The sequence below is a fragment of the Corvus kubaryi genome, unplaced genomic scaffold (assembly GCF_017639235.1).
Source record: "Corvus kubaryi isolate FWS band 111438036 unplaced genomic scaffold, C.kubaryi_AGA036_p1.0 37398, whole genome shotgun sequence".
NCBI classification, from domain to species: Eukaryota; Metazoa; Chordata; class Aves; order Passeriformes; family Corvidae; genus Corvus; species Corvus kubaryi.
Window position 1 is genome coordinate 12,327,828 of NW_024581137.1, and position 21,731 is coordinate 12,349,558.

At 41.6% G+C, this 21,731-nt stretch overlaps 1 long non-coding RNA gene across 3 annotated transcripts in view; it reads left to right on the forward strand.

The window, feature by feature from the left end:
- The window catches only part of LOC121671825, a 67,548-nt gene extending 48,418 nt beyond the window's left edge, over positions 1-19,130 (forward strand). For all 3 annotated transcript variants that reach the window (XR_006018632.1, XR_006018631.1, XR_006018634.1), the window contains one exon: positions 1,764-19,130. This is a non-coding gene — a long non-coding RNA (uncharacterized LOC121671825). The remainder of the gene's footprint in view (positions 1-1,763) is intronic.
- The last annotated feature ends 2,601 nt before the right edge of the window (positions 19,131-21,731 follow it).

The window sequence follows — 21,731 nt, forward strand, 5'->3', positions numbered from 1 at the left end:
GAGCTTACAGGAGTTTTCATTAGAAAAATCCCCATATAGAACATTTGGTTGTTTTCTCTTTGGTCCCACAGGAAAATGAAGATAATTTAGACTGTGGTAAGTTCTTCTTTCCCTTACCTTCTTGTGGTTTTCCGGCATTAGTCTTGGAGACAAGAGTAAAAACATATGAAAACAATTTTTTCCCTATTTCATTTTATTTGTTAATTTTTTTTTTCCTTGAAAGAAGTCTCAGGGTATTAATTCTGATTCCCTGAAGAGAAAACATTTTAACTGTTCAAAGAAGACATTAAAACTGGAAATGTTAGTTTCTTTGTTGAAACGTTATGTGAAAATTTTATGTAATTATCTGCTTTTCTAGATTTACAAAAAAAATCAAAACAAAGACCTGCAGAAAGGCAAGAGTATCTTTAATTAATACCATGGAATGAACACCTTTCAAAATACCAAGTAATTTCAGAGCTTTTGGAAGATGACTTGTTTAACTGAACAAAGAGTATTTCCTGAAAGAATTCATTGTTGCTTAATGCCTGATTTGTAAGGAAAGCATGCTATTGAAAATGGCTTAACTCCAAGATTTATGTACAAAACACAGACAAAAAAAGTGCCACTTTGTCAGTAACTGCTATTTTAAGAAAAAGCAGTAGTACCTAGTTTATACAAATCATTCTGCCTTTGTAGATGATCATGTAAATGTATTCTACTTTTCATAAGAGTTTAAAGGAAGATGAGATTTAGATATCTAACCTATAGCTTTCCTAGAAATGAACTATTTAACAGCTCTTTACTAATGCCTGGATATTAATACCAGGAGATATGTGGAACTATTGCCCCAAATAACAGTCAGGGATTTCCCAAAGCTTGGAGCCCTCCTTTCCCTTGTGTAGGACAGAATTAGTGGCAGTGGTGTTGTGACATCCCTGTATAGCCCTTTGACTGTAGCCTGTTGGGGTGAGCAAATGCAGGTTTGAAGTGCACTTAGTCACTACTTTGTGTGTATTTATTTAAAATGATACTCTTTTGTAAACTTTCTTGGCAGTAGAGTCATTATTTGAACTAATTTAGGAGATTAAACATAAAAGGACCGTGATACAGCAGTTCACTAATGAGAATCACTTTAGGGGAAGAGTCTGATCTTCTTTCATGATGAAGTATTAACTCCTTGGGATATCAGCTGCCAGAAAACAAACCAGAAGGGACTGCTGGGCTTCTCACCCAGCCAGATGTTGACTGAGACCCCAGGGACCAAGAGGACCGAAAAGAGACTTGTTAGAGGGAAGTAATAGCATTTGGGAATGGCAGTTCAGGAGATGGATGATGGTCTAAAAGGCTGCCTAAAAAACATCCAGGAGTAGATACATATACCTTTGGCATGGCTGCACAGGCAGGGAAATGATTTTTTTCCCAAAAAATTGTCCTCTTTCATATCAAATTAAAAATCAATATTAATGCCTGGATTCAAATACTACATTCAAAGTTTGGAATTAATGGAGGTTTCTAAAGTTGTACAGAGAAAAGAAATCATAAAGTAGAGAAATTTGGGGATTTGTACATTTTTTCGAGAGATTGGCCAAGAGGTCCTGTGTTTCACAATAAATTTGGTTCTATTTGAAATTTTCTTCTCTAAAAACTCTGTCAGTAGACCAGAATCAGTGATATTTTCCCTATCTCTGCCCTCCTGGAACCTAGGTTTCCTGAAGAACGTCTTCCACTTGCAGTACTCCCATGTTCCACTGCAAACTCTTATATTTGATCTTTCCTTGCAGACTACAGGAGCCATGCGGACTTGAGAAACACTGCTCACAATGATGAAGCTGAGTCACAGAAAGGTTTCCAGAATCTGGATCACAACTGGCTGTGCTCTGGGCATAAGAACAACTTATACAGACATCTCAGAATAAATGTTTCTTCATCTTATTGCACAACATTCAGTATGTATTTTGCATACACGGAAAGAAAGAAAGTGATACAGAAGCAGCTGTAACAATAAAAAATTTCTTGTTATCTGCTGCAAGGGAAGAGCTTGCGCAAGCCCAAAAACGTTCCCATCACTGCTTTCTTGACATGATTGCTTCTGCTCCCAACCTGGTGCTGCTCTATTAGGAAGTAAATAGAGATTCCTCTGTGTCTGAGGACAGCTGTGAGCTAGAATTTACCAAAATGCCCTGCCAAACCCGTGTCCCACCTGACCCAGGAGAAGGAGTTTCTGCTCCACATGTCTGCATCAATACCCATCGCCTGTAGGAAATCTCCCATCCAAAGAGATGGGGAAGGCCCTCCCTGCACAAGTGCTGGCCTGGAAGAAAACAAGGCTATGAGAAGCTTGTGGTGAGCAGCCTTTGTCTTAGCCTTTGCTGAGAACAGCTTTTGGTACTCTGTAGAGCTGGATAGTGAGGTATCTGGCACTTGCTATGCACAGGAAGTTGGTGTGGTGGGTCCATTTGACCCTTTTGGATAGGAGCAGCATGAGTGACAGCAGTAGGTTTGCTGGGCTCCTGCTTGCATGGGACACTGTGGTTTATTGTGTACACACCTGGTGTATGTTGTCCTTCTGTGCTGTTATCACAGCTGAACAGAAATTGTAACACCACTGTGTTACTATTCTTGGTGCAAATGCTAATGGCCACCTAAGTCTAGAAAAGTAAATAAGTTGTCCATGAAATGCTACATTCCGGCTGCACTCAGCAATGGGAAGCTGTCTTGCCTACAGCCCTCTAATTAGTGTGCTTATGAATACTCAGTTTAAGTTGGGCCTTTTTCAACCTTACTTCAGTCAAATTAAGTCTTCTTAAGTTATATTTTGTACAATGGAGGCCTGAAACTTCTGCTGATCCCTTGCAATCTGTGTGAAGCTTGCTGGTGGTAGGTAGGACAAGTGTGAAGTTATTTATTTTCTGAGGTGGGGTTGTTTTTTTTTTTACCCTAAAAAAAAGCTAAATTTCAAGAAGAGGATAATATATTCCCTTGTTTCCAGAAATTCATGAAGTCTTTTGCCTTCCTGGCCATATCAGCCCCATGCCTTGAAATGCTTTTGCCTATTGGCTTGTGTGTGTGCACATACTCCTGCTGCAAATTTTTGTGTGTGCATATTTATATCTTGGTGGCTGTGTTGCCAAGGAGCTCTGAGAGAAAGCAGAGCTGAGATAACTTCTAATCCACCTTTCTGTGATAATGTGGCGCAAAGTGAAAAAAGCCAGGGGTCTTTCTCTGCTCTAGGTTTGGTAGACTGGGGCCTTTAACACGCACTTGGGACTTTGCTCTTTCTGTCTCAGGGTTAGTGCTTGGCAGGGGAGAAAGCAAGTATCTGGGTAAATGGAAACTGTAGGCCTTTGCTTGACGGAGACTTAGAAACGGAATGAATGTTTCTGATTGGGTCTGGGCAGATGGCCACTGTCCTGTTATCTGTGCCTTCTATCAAAGTGCTCTGTTTAGTTTTCCTTGTCCATCCTTTTGGAAAAGGAGTCACAGAGTTGGAGGTGTGTGAGTCCTGCCTGGGCTGCTGTTGCTTTCCTGGTTAAGAAGAGGGATGGACATAAAATGATTACCATTCCTCAGTAGTTTTTCAAATGTGGAAGTCCCTGTCCTTAGTTTCTGTTCCCCTGGAGGATCTCTGGACTGTTTGCAGAGGCAGCAGGAATCCAAAACAGGCAATGACCTCCTGGTCCTTTCTTTCATCACAGAATTTTGTTGCTTTTACTCAAAGCAGAGCCCCAGTTTTCCTTATCTGGTAGAGTGTCCAGACTGTTGGACCATTCTGTAGTTGGGTGATGATCCTTTCTTCTTCTCAGAAACTCTTCTCTTGAGTTGAGACAGCCATGCTTGAGCTGCAACGCCTGATGTTTATCCAAAACCCTGCTAAAAGCAGGTTTGTTTTTGGAGTAGGCATTGTCTGAGGAAAGTGTTCTTCATAGCAGAATTCTTGACTTGGCTCCTGCCTTCATTACTTGTACATAATATAATGCGTGCTTCTTGGTAGCATGGACTTGCAGAGCTGATTTTGCTGATATTACCCTTGCGCAGCAAATAGAAAGAGACAGTTTGACAGAGAATCTTTGAGGGATAATTAATTTTTCATTTTGACAAGGGTTTCAATTAAGTGTGTTACTCTTCTTCATCTTCTGGATATCATGAATAATGGGCCAAATGTTCCCATGGTGTAACTGCATTAATGACCACAAATAAGATGTAAACACATGCGCCATCATTTGAAGTTTTGTCATCCATAGGCTTTTTAGGATGTTCAGTGCTTTTGCCTTTTCCATCTCCATTTGTTGTCTGGCTTGGCTTTTCGGAGTCTTATTAGACTATAAAGAGAGATCTAGAATATGGAATGCACACTTGGCTTCTCGCTTGTAGTGTTACTGATAGGATGATATGTTCTATAATTTAATGCTTTTGAATGGATGCATGCCAATGAAAAGGCAAGGCATCCATACTGGTCCGTTTATTCTCAATAAAAATAAAAAGCAAATAACAAACACAGGTGACAGTTTTGTTGTACAAGCTTAGGTTAAAAGACATCAGTGACTAATTCTGCCACTTTCTGACACTGGGGTGTTTGGTTTTACAGCCTTTCCTTTCCACTACCGTGATATTTGGGTTGTAATTTCTTACCCATGTAACATTTGCAACATATCAAAAATAGTAAAATAGGATCGTGGTTCTTGCACTAGCTAAGCTCAAGATGTAACTTGTAAGAGGTCAGAGCTCTGTTATTGCTATTAGACTGCAAAGGGCATCCTCTGTGCTGACTCCAGGCTCCAGAAGGCCAGTGTGTCTTCTCTTTTTGCCTCCTGTTCCAAAATTGCTCTTCCCAGCTGCCACTCTTCCTGCCTGTGTGTCCATATCTGCTTCTGTATCTCCTTTCCTACTTGCTTTCCTCATTCATCTGAGCTTCATTTTCATGTCTCCTTCCTCTTCTCTGCTTATTCACCCCTTTGCAGCTTTGTCAGGCTGCTCTCATTCTTCTCTGCCAGAGCATTATCAAGGAAAGCAGAGGGCACAACACAGGCAGCTGCTGTCAGCTCTCCTGTCTGGCTCCACGGAGACCTCAGATAGACAAGAGAAAAGAATAATTGCAACAAGCATTTCACTTGGCCCTTTAGCCCTGGGATGCTCTGTGGAGACAGCCTAATCCAGTTGAACACAAGAACTGAGGGAGGTTGGAGCAAGGGACCATCAAGGATCTTTGCAGACAAGCTAATATGTTCCAGCTGAACATTTGTGAGCATTAATTTATTTTTGCAGAGGCTTTGAATACGGGCACAGGCAGAAAGCACATTCTTGATGAGATGACAAGCTACTTCCCAAATGCTAGGTCTCCACTCTCGAGCACAGGAGATTGCAGAGCTCTGCACATGGCTGAAAGACACCTCTTCATCAGCTCTCCATCACCAAATTATGAAGTTAAGGGAAGTCTTACCTGAGGTGAGTGCACTGAAATATTTCAGCATGGCAAGTGAGTCAAGATTGCTAACAAAGAGAGATTCCTGCTAGAAGGGCAGTCTGTGCACAACTCCTGATATAGCTTGTGGGAGAATAGGAGGAGAATTACTACCATTTTTGTTTTAATCCTCTCTGCTTCTTTGTGGTTTCAACAACAGCCCCTTCTCTATCATATTCACTCCTTGGTTCTTCTGCTTGTTTCTCTTTTTGAAGCACCTTTAAAACGTCTCAAAACCAATCCCTGTTTCAGACCTTCAGACACTAAGGCAAATGATGCAACAGCTTTGTGCCCCTTCACAAGACTATAGTGCTGCTTGCCTGAGCAATGTTGGGTTCCCTTCCTCCTGTGACTGGTGCACAGCTCTTGGGACATGACCAGCTCCTGCCTGGTCATCTCTGAGACCATGCCTGTCTTCCTAATCTCAGGTGAAGCTGTGGTGGTGGTGACTTGATTCCTACCTTGCTGGTACTTCAGATTCTCTTCTCAAGTCTGATACTCAAAATTGCCACTTCATGCTGCTCTGCCAGTTGATGTGCTCATAGGATGAGAGTGAATTTTTGTGGTGGATATTACAGAGTGATGAGAAAACGTGGTGTTATGGGTCACTTGAGCCAGGTTTTTTGCTAAGCATTATGTTGCCTTGGGGGTGCTATGAGGGGCTGGCAGAATCTTATCTTTCCACTTGGAAGTCTCACAAGCCCTCTCTCTGAAAAATGTATCCTTCTCAGGGGTTCCCATGGATAGCTAAAGTCATCATGACCTTTGTAGGGCTGTGAAACCTATTGGTGTCACTCCACTATCCAAGTCAAGGTTACTGTGATACTTCAGGGTCAGATCTGGAATCAGGGTTCTCCCTTAGCATCTCTTTCTCCAAATGTGTTTGCTTTGGTCATGGTTTATGAGATGGATCTAGACCACAAAAACTGCCTAAATGGAAATCTCTTGTGTTTTGTTATGGGCCTTTTTTACTGGATTGGTGTCTAAGCCTGCTCTGTACCTGTTCATCAGAGAACGCTCTTTCTTTAAATAATTATCCTCAGGATCCGACTTAAGTGAGTAGAAATAAATGTGTGCAGAGTCAGTAGGTGTTGTGAGAAGAGGAGCAGAGCCTGCAGAATTGCCATTGCTCCACTGTCTTCCTCCAGGCTCGTGTTCTGGTGATACAAAAAATAGAGATTAACTGAGTGTGCAAGGTGTTCAAACATTAGGAAAATCATAGTGAGAAAGCAGTTTTGGACTGTCATAATTGTATTATGAAGTGAATAAAATAAAACCTGCATGCTTGAGGAAAGTGCTTTAATGTGAAGTGATACCTGCCTTTAGCAGAGTGATTCTCAAGTCCGTTCAAGAAGACAAAATGCTCATATGTGGAAGAATAAAAATGTAGCATGTGTGCCTATAGAACAAGTTTTTGTTGCAGCTGAGTAGTTGTAATAGAGTATCATAAAGTAGAAAACAGAGAAAGTATTACATATTTCAGACCCAAATGGGAGAACAGTGCAATATTTATTAGAGGCCGGACACTGGATCTATTTAGAAAAAAAAAGAAAAGCTCTACTTGGAATTTGACATCTGCCTGGTAGCTGGATCCATTCCTGCTTTAACAGCCCACACAGAGTGACACTCTGCAAACACAACATTGTCACCTGAACAATTCACTCAACAGCTCGCTCTGCTGTCAATCACAGCAGACGTGTTTCTCTTCTTAAAAAAATTTTTTATGCCCCCTCATTTTTTTTCTTTTGTCTCCAAGTCTTTGTTGATGTTGACAGCTCATCCTTTGGCCATCATTCATCCTGGCTACTGCAAACTTTGGAGAAAATAAAAACCCTGCTCCCCTAATCAGATTAGAGGGCTTGCAAATTGAATTCAGCCCCTCTCAGTGTCCCCTCAGCTGGCTGTCATTAGGAGCAAAGGCTGGCCCTTGGCAGAGGTCCAAACACCAGCTAACTGAATTTGAGATGCTGGAGTCTTGACAGGCCAACGAAGGTAATTGAAGAGCTGTGGGGATCTTGTAAAATTTCAGGCAGTAGGGATTACACTGGGGGGATCTTCAGGACCCATCAGTAAAAAGGGACAGACCACCGAAAAGCAGCTCTCCTCATTGTTAAGACTGACACAGATGAATAGAGGAAAAATACTGAAATGCAAAAATTAGGTTTTTGACTTACTGACTTCTTTGCCCCCTTCTCTGCCTCTGTCTTGACTGAATGCCCAAATCCAAACATCATTGACTGGTCATAGTTCAGAAATGTCTGGAGGCCTCAGCTATTCTGTAAACATGAGGAAATAGTAAATGCTGTGTTTGAATAACTTTAGTTCTTAAAATATTAAGAATAGAAAAGCAAGCATACAAACTCATGCTTAGATTTATTTTCTGAAGTATCTTATCCTGGAGGCCTGATAAGTCTTCACTCCATATAACTTTGCCTTTCAGTTCAAGTTGTCTTGCTTCAGCTGAGACCAGCTATTTCACAGCAGAACTCCACGTTGCCTCAGTCACTGATGTCTCTTCTATCATTAGAATTTGCTAAATATACCAAGGCAGAGGGGAAACTCTTTTTAGCCAGTGTTCCAGCACTTGTAAGTACTTGTCTCGGCAAAAATGTTTTGGATTTTATCCACATGTAGAAAGGTTCTGATGGGGAAAACATTAATGTTACGGTCTGTCAATACTTGTGGATTTGGGATTACTTTAGCAAATTGTTACACCAGAGGACAGGCACCACAGATCCCATAGATTTACCAGAGCAAGACTAACTTCAAAAGAGAATAACTGGACCTAACTGTGCTCCTTGAGGTGCAGTATGCAGACCATGGAAGAGAAGAATCCCACTGTAAAAATGTTAAGTCGTTTAAGAAGATCTAAACTAATGATGAGGCATATAGGTGGACCTGTCCTGGGCACAAGAAAGTAGCACAAACAGTGCAGATGCCCTCCCTATCTGTGCACCTTCCCCTTTCAGAAGGAGCAAGCTGATCCCAGCAGCCTGTATCCTTGATCTCTTTAATATCACAGTTACTGTATTGACTGTATCCTTGATTAGAAATCTTCACGTTCGTGGTTTTTAAAAGTCACACTCTTCCCTCTGCACCATCCCCCAAGAGAAAGATGTTTTGCCGAAGAAAACCACATTTCAAGGACTCCAGGCCTGACACACTCTCAGGACACTTCATCTGTTTCTCAACCCAAGCCCAGCTCTATGCCAGCTACATAATTTTAGCTGAGCTACTGGTGCATATTTGGTCTCTCACCATTTAACATTGTTATCAGCTGCCTCAGCCTCCCATCCATCATTCGAAGTACAGTTTAGGAAACCAGAATAACACAACATACATTACAGGCAGTCTTCAACTTCCGTAGACTTGCACAGCCCTAGGGATGGCAAAGGAGCTATGCTCATTTAAAAGCAAAAAATAAAATAAATTTCTAAGGTCTTGTTCTGTTCATGCAGTGTTATAAGTAGGACCAGAAGTGTAACCTGCTGCTGAAATTGTTGATCAAAGTCCAACTGCCCATAACTTCACCAGGTTATATCCCCTTTCAGTACTAAATGTTTGCTTTGGACTGGTTTAATATGATAATGGGGGATTTAAGACTTTAGCTCTTCTGATCATTTATGTGGAAGACCACATGATGCCATATGATATTCCCAGTGTGTGCTTCCTTGGGTCTTCCTGTGATTTATAAGAATTTGCCATTGTTCTTCTACTGATGGCTGCTGCATAGCTGGGCATAGTCTTTGTGCACTGAATGGGATCTGTGCAAGGTAACAGAACTGAACACACGGTATGTTCACCACCCATGGGCTGATTTAAGGGTCACAGGGTAGCCATGGTTTTGGCACTTCCCAACTTGTGAGTGCTTAACTCCATGACCTGCCTTTTATGTCTGTTCCTTTCTACTTTTCACTTTAGGATGTGGGGTAATCTTCTGTAGAGAGGGGATGAAAGGAGGAAAGAAACATGCAGGCTTATCAGTTGGAGAAGGTAACTCTAAAAACAACTGGAAGTGTGACATGTACTCTCTTTCAATAGGGAAAATGACTGGAATGTCTCCATCTATTGTAGAACATCTGAATTTTCTAGGGAAAAGTTATTACATTTTTATTGTATTTTAAAATTTGAATTAATTATCTTTCTGAGTAATTAAAAACAAGTCCAGCTTGCCTTTTTTTTAGGGGGGGAGGTGGGGAAGGACAGGAATGGTGTGTATAACCGACTCTTTGCCATGAGTTTTGGGAGGAACATATTTAACGTGGTACATGCAGAAGCTGTACAACCTCCTTAGTTACTAGAAACCAACAAGGTACATTTTGGGGAACTTTTAATGACCTGAAGGGGCAGAGAAGTCAAGTCTTCATAGCTTAATCATCTGCCACCTAGAATTGCTGGGTTACATGAAAGCTGAATTCTGCTAAAAATTTGCAACACAGATGCAGAGGCCTCTACATAGTCCCAGGAACTCATTAATTCCTCTTCATTCTGATAGATCTGAAATCACTTCAGGATGATCACAAAGGCCTCAAATTAAGTTCAGGTGATCTCTTCTGTTGAATGACAGCCATGCCCTTAAATTTACCAAGTTTGAAAGCCTGACATAAAACATTACACTGAATGTTTTTCAGTACTCAAATATGAGTATTTACTCCCAAATAGCAACATGAAATAACATCCCAGAGCTTATCCCTGTACTTGAATGCATTGAATTTTAAAAACCCAAAACACAGTTTTTAAATCCTCTCAGACTCCAATGAGAGACTCCTGGTAAACTAAATATGGGTAGAGGACCCTTTTGTCTTGTCCAGGCCAGAGTGTGTGACTTCAAACTATCAAATTGATGACCTCCGCACTCCTGATAACACTGCCTTCTGTACGTTATACTTTCCATCTAGATGGACATATGTAATTCATACTTCCTTAGAACAAGATATTTCAGTGACTACTAGGCTTTATGTAATAGGTTTCTATATAACTGTAAAGTATTACTTGGGAAGATCAGTACTCACAGAATAGGGCAAAAGAGCATTTTTTCTTTTCCTAAACAGCAATATTTTTCTCTTCAAGCCTTCTCCTTCTACCTACATTTTGGTCTGCAAAGAGCCCTTTGCATGATAGGAAACTCTATCCACCCAATCCATTACTACAGAAAAACCTTTGGAAACTGTTGGTCAGCAGTGGCCAAAGTTGAAAAGGGTGCACCTTATGTAAAGAAACTCCAAGAGGATTATGACTTGACTATGTTTGCAGTGCCCCTATGGAGCAGGGCCTCAGTTAAGCAGAATGGGTATGTGGTACCTAGCAGCTGCCTCTTCCTCTACATATGACAATTGTCATATGTATACATCAACTGGTGTATATTCAGCTTGCTTTTTATCCTTGGTCTGGTTGTGATGTGTGAGGTCTCTAGCTCAGGTGAGGTGAGTGAAGAGGGTGTGGGGATCTTGATCTTTGTGCTTCTGACTCTGCTTGTGAAGTTTGTTATTGTCCTAGAGTGCTTCTTTTTCTATAAGATGTACTCCAAAAGGAGACTTGTCAGGAATTTGCCATGAAACCACTTTAGCAAAAGCCTCCCTTAAAGAAGAAAACAAAAGTCCCTTCAAGAGCTGTCCTTGTTTTCTAACCTAAGTTTGCATCTTCTGCCTGCATTTTTCGTCTTCTAAAACTTGACAGATACCTCCTCTTGCTATACTACTTTTCTAATAGGCAGCCTCTCCAAAGTGGCCTTGTGTGTGTTGGCTGTACAGCTGAGAGTGAGGCCTCACTTTGTGTAATGGTTTAATTATAATGTCAATGTGGATTCATTAGCATGACAGCTGTCACTGTAAATGGGTGAGCAGGGAGGCTTTTGGACCTCCTGGGGTCAGGGTAATTGATGTAGTGAACAGAATACTGTATTCACTGAACAATGGGATGGGTTTCCATTCTGACCCGGGAAGGGCAATCAGTGTAAGCGGGGAATCGATAGCAGCTGAATTTTCATCCATGATCAGATTGATTCAACCATGTTAACCTTCATGTGCATATTATATTCTGCTGGAGCCCGGGTGACTCTAGCACACCCTGAAGAAGGACAGGCAAATGCTGATGCTTTCATTTTTAATATAAATCTTGAACAGACACAAGAGCAGCTGCAGTTTTGCTCCACCACTCTGATCAGAGGAAAAGGGGATCTGCTTGAACATCTGGAGGCAGTTTTTTATGTTTGTTTGCCATCGCTTCCCCAGTTCTTACTCTTCTTGACATTTATTCCACAGTTTGTCTTCCTTTGCCAACTATGCCTTTGGAAAATGAGCGGTACTATGCTATTAGCTAACAGCACAGTATTGCTCATTTTCCTTAAAGGAACTTGCCCCATGGAGTAGCACCATATTTGTGCTGCCTTTGTGGGAGTCCTGGTAAAGGTTTGTGATATTTGATATCTACTACAGGTTTGTTTCTTGGCAGGTCCATCACAGATCTTCTGTTGCTATTTCTCCAAATGGAGTTTATCTCATGCTGACGACTGATTTCTGAAATATTTTCTCATCTAATTTTTTGGTTCTTTTCAGTGTTACTTGTGCAGTTGACCAAACATATAAACAAAAGAAATATTGCTGGGGAGTGCAAGAGTTAAGAAAAATAAGGTGTTAGTGTACAATCTGTAGGTGTCTTCTGTAATCTTTGTAAGGTAACCTGCATACTAAATTCATTCCTCTAAACATTGAGCTAGGTAAAAATAAGTTGAAGCAAAGAAATTGAGTAAATTATACTTAAAGGTGGCATTGACATCACTGTTTTGAGGTATCTTTTATTTCTTCCTTGACAGGGTAAAAAGTGCTGACTAATTCTTTTGCTGATGACAGAGAGAGGTGTGTAGAGACTTTCTTCTGTTTGTCTTACAAAATTAAAAAACATCCAGTTTCCCATGAAAATAGAATATTCTTGTTTGAATTCATACTGAATAATAAAAGTTAGAAGATGCATGGCAAGACTTTTAAACTGCTGACAGCCTCCTTTGTCCTCTGCAACCATGGCTCTTTTTGTAGGAGAGAAGCTGTGTGCATTTTGGGGAAAAGCACACTCTAGTACCTGTGATTCAGCTCTGCACCAGCTCTGCTTATAGTCAAACTTGAGTTTTGGTCTCCTAAGGCTGATCCTTCCACATAAGCCTGATGTTGGGAGAAACCTGCCCTTTGCTGGTCCCTGCCTCCTCCAGTGCTCTGGCACTTGGGAGACTCAGATGTGTTCCAAGGCAGCTCCGAGGATGTGTCTGGAAATACAGAACACACATGTTGGGTGTAGGAGAACAGTCTACAGGGAGAGAGGGAGTACAGATACTTGGGGAAACAAATGGACAATTAACACCAGTGATGGGAAGATCTGGCTGAAGTAGAAACTCTGATGCCAGCAAAGCAGAGTACAACAGGACTTTCTAACACTTAATGCACATTAAAGTGCACAGTGAGATGAGCAGGGAAGTGTGTGGGCTAGGGTGTGCTGAATGACCACTGTGTCACAGGCTCTTGTCTCACTCTTAAGGTTACTGCAACTACCAACAACCCCAATGCCCTTGCTCCTGAAGAAACATCACTCAGCTCCCTTAGTGAGGATCACACACTCCAGGCTACAAAGCCAGGGGGGAGAGATTTGGTTTCAGGGGCTTCGGTAGAGCCCTTCCAGGAGATTGCTTCTGAACACATCTGAGAACAGGAATTGCATGAGGAATAGTATACTTAAATAAACATTTTTTCCTCTCTAACACCCCAGTATAATCCTAATTTTGTATCTCTGGCATCTTCAGTCTATCTTTTCAGTTTCTAAGTATGAAGAAGCTCAAATATCACTGGATGCTAAGACCTATTATGCAGCCCCTTATTTGCCATCTTTGTCACCATGGGCAGAGATCTTTCTGCTCTGCAGGGACTGAAGGAGTTTTGATTAGGAGTTACTGACATTTGGAGAGAGGACAGCACAATTCATACTCCCCATAGCCCAGCAGACAAAGGTGGGATTGCTGAATACCACACTTTCCCTTTCCACCTGTCACACTATTCCTGTTTAGCTGTACATGAAAGTGCAACTCTTTATAACAGAAGAAAGGCTGTACAAATAATTTCCAAAATTGGGTTGGTTGTTGCTTGACAAAAGTCACTGAGAAGGGTCAAAAACTCCCAAAGCTTCTCCTGCCTTGGGCTGCTTAACTTTTCAGGAGATGAGAGGGAAAATAGATTGTCTGAGATGACCAAGTATTGAAATGGGAGTACTATATCTGGAATGACTGTCTCAGTCCAGACCTTCTGGTAGGCTGCCCTGGTTCAGAGTTTTGGGGGTGTTTCACTGTGTTTATGTTAACATTGTCTTCAGCTGTTTATTATGGTGGCTTTCTAGGCATATATAGCATTGGTAAATGCCTTTTTTTGGTTGGAAATGTATCAGTAGAAGCAGATTTCAGAAAAATTAAATTCATGGACAAGAAAATAGATACCTTCAGTAGCAAGCAAAGTTATGTGAGAGATTCTAAGTTTGAACCAAAAATTGACAAATATGTTTTCCAAAGACTAGGAAGAAGTGACACTGCAGTTAGTTTGTTTTAGAATAAGGGAAAGCTCTGCAATAAATGAAGATCCCCAGGCACACACAGGGGCTGGAGATGTTTAGAGTTAACCTGCTGGTTAGGGGGCAGTTTTTAAAATCTTCTGTTGAAAGGAAGCAACTTCCATGATTAAACTGGACTTGTATAATTCATCAAAAGGGCATTCTCTGTGTCCTTTCCACCAAATGTATCAACCTACTTCGATTTAACACCGCACATTGGAAACGCATGTTTAAGATCTATACAGTGGATATCAACCTGTACCTGGTTAAAATGTAAAAAAAATATTATTAATACTGATAAAGGATAGAGAAAGGAGAAAGTAGGGAGAAGGCACAATCATATTGACTCCTGAGGAGGCTTGTGTATGCACACACACATGGTGTCGCCTCTGTTGGTTGCATAAGTGCTTTTAAAATAATGAAATTACTTCCATCAGAAGGAGGAGAGAGATTCTTGCATGATATGGCTTTTGGGGAGGAGGGAGGGGGAGTAGGAAGGTTTGCTTTTGTGATTTAAAAATATCTATAGCTGTATTTATACCAGCCAGGGAAGTTGTGTTGCCAAGTCTTTTAAAGCTTACAGAGGAAACGCAACACAAAGCAAGAAAAATATCTGTGGAAGTACTTTAGAATGAGCTCCAGAGGGGAAAAAAAAAAGAAAGAAATTTCCAAATGCTGCATACTGTGTGGTCTTTAGACAACTACTTTGAGGGAAGGAAGAAGAAAGGCTGTATAAAATGCAAATGTACATACATATGCCTCCTGGCAAACTGGCCTGAAGGCTGTGACCAAAAGCAAGAGGCTTTTGAACTTTTCATTTTGTTTGTCTCTGAAAAGAAGGAAGAGGCCCTACTGCAATAATCATCTTCCTAAGTTTCTATTCTGAATAGCATCAGAATTAAAGAGAGAGTGTACAGCAGGAGGAGATGTTTCATTTGGAGGAGGAAGGGAGACCCCTCCTGTGAAGTATTTCCGATTTGATTAGTGTTGGCTGAGGTAGGTACTAGGAAATCAGGGGACATGTGCAGTGGGTTTGGTGTCAAATGGCTCAGCCAGAGCCATCATATAAGTAGAGGTCATAGAAGCAGCCCACACTTGCACTGGGGAGGGCATTAGTCTGGAAAGTGGGGGGGCCCACACAGCCAGATAAGAACTCATACACTCTGTGTGACAGGGACTGTGCACCATGACAGGAGGTAGTCCTTCCAACAGCCCTTCTGCCTTTTCCCTTCTCCATCAAACCATGATTCATAACCACTTTCATCTGCTATTTTTGGTACCAGTCCAGGGAATAGTCTGGCTATGGATGAGCAGTACTGTATTTCTCTGGGTACCAGTGATAGTAGTTGAACGTTTTTGAGAACAACCACCCTCTCAACCAGTCAAGAACAACTGGGCAAGTGAAACATCTGTGCTTCCTTACTAGAACATTTTTTCCTCCCCGATGGAATAAGGTACCATTTCTATATAACTAGATGTGCGTGCAAAGTATTTTGTAGTCTCCTGAGAAACTGCAGCAGAAAAAAGATTTCTTTAATGACACATGCTTGTATAGAATTTACACTTCAGAAAAGAAACAATATCAAGGGAGTTTTCCCTCAGCTTATAACTGTTTATGGACTAGCACCTCTCCTCTCCTACTCCCTAGCTAGTCATAAGAAATAGAGCCTGCCACAGCTGACAGCAAAAGCAGCTGCTGCATGTCTGCAGTGCTCACATTTGGCTCCTGCTGTGCAGGGTTCTGCCGTGCTACCAGTGTGTTGGAAAGGTTAATGTGAGCCTCAGAAGCATGCCTAGAAAACCAGTCCCATGGACTGACCACCTTGGTCTGACTGCTTCAGTGTTTGAACACCAAGTGGAATGTATAGCTGCGATCCCTTTGTTTCTTGACAGAAGCTGTAAAGTCAATGTAGTACATGACTTTTTGTCTGCATGAAGGGTCTAGGAAAACGTGTTTCCAGTGGTAAGATGGCCCATTTATTTGTCTATGAGGAATAGGCAGATTAAGGAGAAATTCTAATTTAAAAATGCATGTTATTCAAGTAACTACTGAACAGTGCAAAGAATAAACTGACTTTCTTTTTTATTCAGACCTCTTCTGGCAATGTGACTCTTATGTAAGGGATTGATGCAACAACAAAATCTATGTTACATCACTATGTTTCAGTCTTCCTGGCCAAGGATGATGACATACACAAACATATATAACCTTACTCAGCGCTGTCGTAGACTCTCTGTTAAAAATAAAGCTAAGACCTTCTTTCCTAAAGTCTCTCATTCTTCCTTAAGACTCCTGTTTTCATTTCCCTCTTTCTCCTGTGACTATTAGGCATTCTCCCTGAAATCCTGGGGACTGTCAAGAGAAACGATGACATGTCTTCTCTTGCAAGTAGACCAGAAGTCTGCAGTGGCAGAGTCAGAACTGATTGCCTATCTTATCTCAAGTCGCTGGTCTCTAATTCAGGCTTTGGCAAATATCTACTAGTCCTGTTTTTTTTCTGGAGCTACAGGTTAGTGTTTAATGTATTACTTTTCTGGGACTTTGCCTATCAAGAATGAGAAAAAAAAGCTTTTGCCTTTTTTGATACCATCTGGGAAGGGACTCAAATCAAAATTTCAAGTCCAGAGAGCCCAGAAGGTGAGAGGGTGAAGGACTGAGGACCTGGTTTTCCGCCGCCCCTGAAGGATGACAGGCCACGATTTATCAAATAGTAGATAAACTTCAAATCAAACAGAATTATGTCAAATTGACTTGAGAGATTCACTTTGTCCTTGACCAGTGGTGATTATTTTAAAATGTGTTTATTGAAGTGAGATCCTTGCCAAGAAGGAACCATAATAAAAGGAAAGTCTTCCTTTGTCATTAACCAAGTTTCCTTCATCACTGTGTTATGAAAGAGGTTTCAGAGCAGTCCAGTATCAATACCTACCTATCCTCTGTGACCCATAAGCCACCCCGAAGGGTGACAGACAAATAGTGTCTCTCTGCATGACAGAATACCACCTTACCTGAGACATCCAGGCAGTTTAATTCAGCATTGCATCTTTTCTATGCCACTGGATGAGCAAGTTGCTGTTAAACTTGCAAGAGAACTAAGTATAGCTTGCATGGTCTCATTTTCAGAAATTCATGGCTGTGAATTTAGACTTCTTGTTGTGGTCACAGTCTGTCTGTTTGGAGAAAATGGTGTGACCATACAGCTTTTTTGATAGCATCTACCCGAACCATAGAAGTTGATATGAAACAACAGGCTGTATGGGTATCTGCAAACCCATTGCATGAACCCATGGGCTACAAGGCTAAATTTGACTCAGTGCATCTTGGTATCTACTTCTTACTCAGAAGGAACAATCTGTCTTCAGAAAAAGATGGGGAGGGGAACTGCTGGTTGAGGGTAGAATAACTTCGCATACTAGGAGGTGATCACAGATATTTCCTGCTGCTGGTCCTAGATTATTTCCTTATGTGGTAGTTCAAAGATGCCATGGAAATGGTAAACTAGCATGAGCAGCCTGGTTAGCGTGATGAGCAAACTTCGCTGTGCATGTTGGTAGAAAGAATGCTTTAACATTTCTGGGTGATGAATCTCGGACATGTGCATCCATGCTGTTATATTCAGCATAGTGTTACAGCAGCTTGCTCTGTCCTACCTTGCAGGACACCAGTCCATGCACCAGTCCATCTCCCATACATACCGAAGTCAAATTATTCAGTGGAGTTTTTTTTTCTGAGAGAGGCATAATGACACTAATCTGCTGTCTCCACATTATTGCACTCAGGCATGGTCATGAAGCCTAGGATAGAATATTTTCTGTTGAAAGGGATCTCCAGTGATCCCTAGGTGTAGTAAAACTGCCTGATCACTTCAGGACTGACTAAAAGTTGAAGCACATGGCATGATATTAACATCATGCTAATTGGTTTTTTTTGGTGGTAGTACGCTCCCTAAAAGAAGTTCCATCACAGAATGAAAAATATCGTGTTACAAAATTTGAATAGAAAATTTCTGCAATGCAGTTATACTTTTAGATAAACAAGGCTCCACCCTGTGTTAGTGTATCATTGTAGGGCAGGAGCACTTTTGAAGTCTGTCTCCCACACGTCCCCACTTAACATGCTTTGGTTTGTGTTGTGAGGCAGTCCTGGAGGTCACAAACCTTGTTTCTTCTTTGTGGATGGAAAGCAGAGGATGTGTGACCAATGTGCTCCAGCTAATAGGTTCTAAGCCTGGGGGAAGTGGGTGAGTCCCAGGCTGAAGCACCCCTTCAGTCAAGTGCAGTACGCAGCTGGGTTCTCTCCACCATCTGCTTTGCTCTGCAGGTCCCCTCCTACTGCAGCAGAACTGCATGCTATGGCATACCTACCTTTTTCCTAAGACTTTAACCTGTGGCACATGTTATTTTCACTTGCTTCCTTTTTATTGCTTCAGTAATTTCATGGAGTATTGAAACTTGACTACCTCAATCCATGGGTTGTTCTTGGTTGGTTGGTTTAAGCTTTCAGTGGCTTCTGAGGTTTGCCTGCTATGTCTCTACCGTACTTTTACCAGAAACTGGACATCATCTATAGCTTGTTTTGGAGGCTGATCAATCTGCTGCTCATGCCACGTTCCAAACACCTCAATAGTTGCTTCTATATTGTAATATGTGTTAATCAGTCAAGTCTGGTCTCCGTATCTAGCATAACACTTTTGTCTGCAGGCCTATCACGTGCCCAACTGCACAGGAAACTTGCTCAAGGCAAAATCTCTGGTCAGACAAAGCCACCAAGCAACTTAATGGTATATTATCTGCTGATTTTTTTTTTCTTTTTTTATTCCATATAGGAAAAGAAAGGCCTGGTGGCTCTTACAAAGAACTTGGTTTTGTAACATTAATACTACCCATTTTGTGGCTTCTGAACAATTCTGTACTGTGGTCTCAATTAAAAACCTCTTCTGTTTATAATAATGTGTAACACCAGATCTGTTGCTGTGTTTGCATCATTATTTGAATTATTGTGATTCTACCATGTTGCTCTCTAATTCAGCATTGGTATATACATAATGGGTGGGATTTTCTGTAGGGACTGCTATTACTCTAAGCCTTTTCCTGTTGAAGCTTGTGTAGTCTTAAATCTGCTCGTAATAAAATGGATGAGTCTCACTTCTGATGATGAGGAGTTTTACCAACAGTCGTCACTTCCTCAAAATCTTTCTTGTTATTGAGTCATCCTGTTCTCAGCCCCAGATAAAGTAGGGCCGGTCTTCTATGAAATACTGACCTACTTCATAGCTACCACCTGTGTGTGCTGCTGTGGTACGAATAATGAACACTTCACATGTACGTAGTTCTAGCTGTTTTGTTTTAAGCCAACAAGCCAAAGCCTATAACATTTGGCTTGAACTCTTTTTTACCAGTGCTGGCGTATGTGCAATATTTTACAAGCATGCTACTAATCAACTTGCCCTCTGATTTATGTTTCATTATCAAGAGAGCTGAAACTGTTTAGATAATTCACGGGCAAGATACTGATGCTTTCTGTTAGTGAAATTTAAAAAAAAAGTAAGATCTATCAGCATGTAATATGACCATAAAATTAAGCACAGCCACAGCATCCCAAACCATACCGATTGAATCATTGCAAAAATGCATTTGAAACCAGGCTTTCGCTTCCAATTCTTGCAGTACATCAGGGGTTTCAACCGCTCCCTGGTAACAATAGCCTTGGCTCCTGGCAAACTTGGTGGGAAGGAAGGGAGGAAGCCTTTGCATTTTCAGTGTTGAGACAAAAGAAACACAACTTCTTGTAAGTGGAATTAGCCCTGAGCATCTTGAGGTGGATTTTGCCTGGATTCTCTTGCTAATATAGCACACCATTCTTACCGCACACTGCCATGTGACTGCTGTGCAAAGCACTTTCCACCATGACACCTAATTTTGTGGTTTATGATAGCACCTTACTAAGCTCAGAGAGGCAACAACTTGTGCCTGCAGCACAGCAGCAAATTTCTTGGCCTTTAGAGTGAGCCAAAGCTAATGGGTGCTTTGGACAAGCTGTCCCTGGAGCAGGATGATCAGTGGCTGCTTGTGGCTTGTGGCTGCTCTGCTCAGCCACTGACGACAGACGCCTGTCAGTCAAATGTACTGCAGATAACGTGCTGTGGATGCCAGCTTTGTCCCCCTCCTGAGCCAGCAGTGCCCCAGAGGCCAGGTGTATGGTGTCTCCCAGCCTTGTCCACTGTGGCACGGCCATGAGGAAAGGCTGCCAAGGCCTACTGTGAGCTGGGGCATTTCCCTTCTCCTTCCATGCCAACTTGTTTGGGTAGTCCCATTCATACTGAAACTGTTGCTCTTACTGTCAGGATCCTCAACTGACCTTGTTACCTTTACAATGACCTTATTGGTCAGACATCACACTGTGCTTACCAAAGAACCTAACCTAGTTAGTGTTTTGGAGTACTAGTCTTGGTCCAGCCCCTAATGATTAAAGGAGAATTTATGTTTTCAGGCCAAGACCTTGAGAAATAAGATTTTAGTAGCAGAGTGACACAAGCCATCCTCATTGTACTTTCCCTCTTCAAAAAAAACCCCAAACTCTGCAGTTTGCTCTGTTCTGTTTACCAGAATATGTGAATGGCTCTTTATGGTCTCAACTGTCATCTTAAAGATGCTAATACAGTAGTTATTCAAAGATTTTCACTGGTTCATTCATTAAAATTAAGGATTTTTTTGGATGGAGTACAGAAAAGCCAAAGTTTTTCTTGGATGCTGAATTTTCAGTAAGTGACTGAAAACCAGCTGATGTTTGTTAGGCTACATTAAGCACTTAAATGAGCTTGGATTGGAGAACATGGTGCATGGACCATGCATGGAATGAAGACCTTTCTTTTTGCAGCATCATGTCAAGGTGTGTGCACCATTTTAGTGCCTTATGTCAGTTTTGACAACTGCTCTCCAAAGTCTCACAAGTTAAATAATCAAGAATAACTCCAAATGCACACTGCTCTGAGGAAAAATTATCTTAGAAATTGCTCTGATCAAGAAATACCAGAGCATGTAATACAGTCAAGAGATGAAGAAAGGGCAATGCCCACCACGTGCTTAAATAAGTCAGAGGAGGATAAGCAACCCAACCTACCTGATGTGGTTTGAGGTGAAGATCCAGAAGAGTGCTTGATTTTGGACCTGAGTGTGGAGGAGCACCTGATATCTAGCACTTTGCTATCCAGCTTGGCTGTGGGAGACAAAACCACAGCTTTTGAAGGTCAAGGTGCAAGGGTCAACAAGTTACAGCCTGTTTCTTCTCACGGTGGAGTCAATTACTGTGCTGTGGGTGATGTGGTATACTCCTCATCCAGCACAACGAAAATTCAGGCTGCTACAGCAACACAGGTCATAGTTCCAGGTACTGCACTTGCAGCTAGCTGAGGTCTGCAGATTTCTAGCCCAAAACACATAGCTCCTTCCATTGCTTGGCCCATTATGATCCTTCTGACTTTACCAGCCTCTGCAGTCCCTTTGGTGAGTGTGTTTGTATTTTCCTTCTGTTTTCTCTCAGCTAAAAATGACTTCAAAATATTTTGGCACTTTCTCCTCTATGGTGAGAATTTGGCCGGGCTCTCTCTGGGAATAACTATCATCCACTTGCAAAAGAGCCCAACCTCTCTGAGCCTGCCTGTGAGCCAAAGCTTTTATCAGGGAAAGTTTAATTCTCTTTAGCTCAGCTATG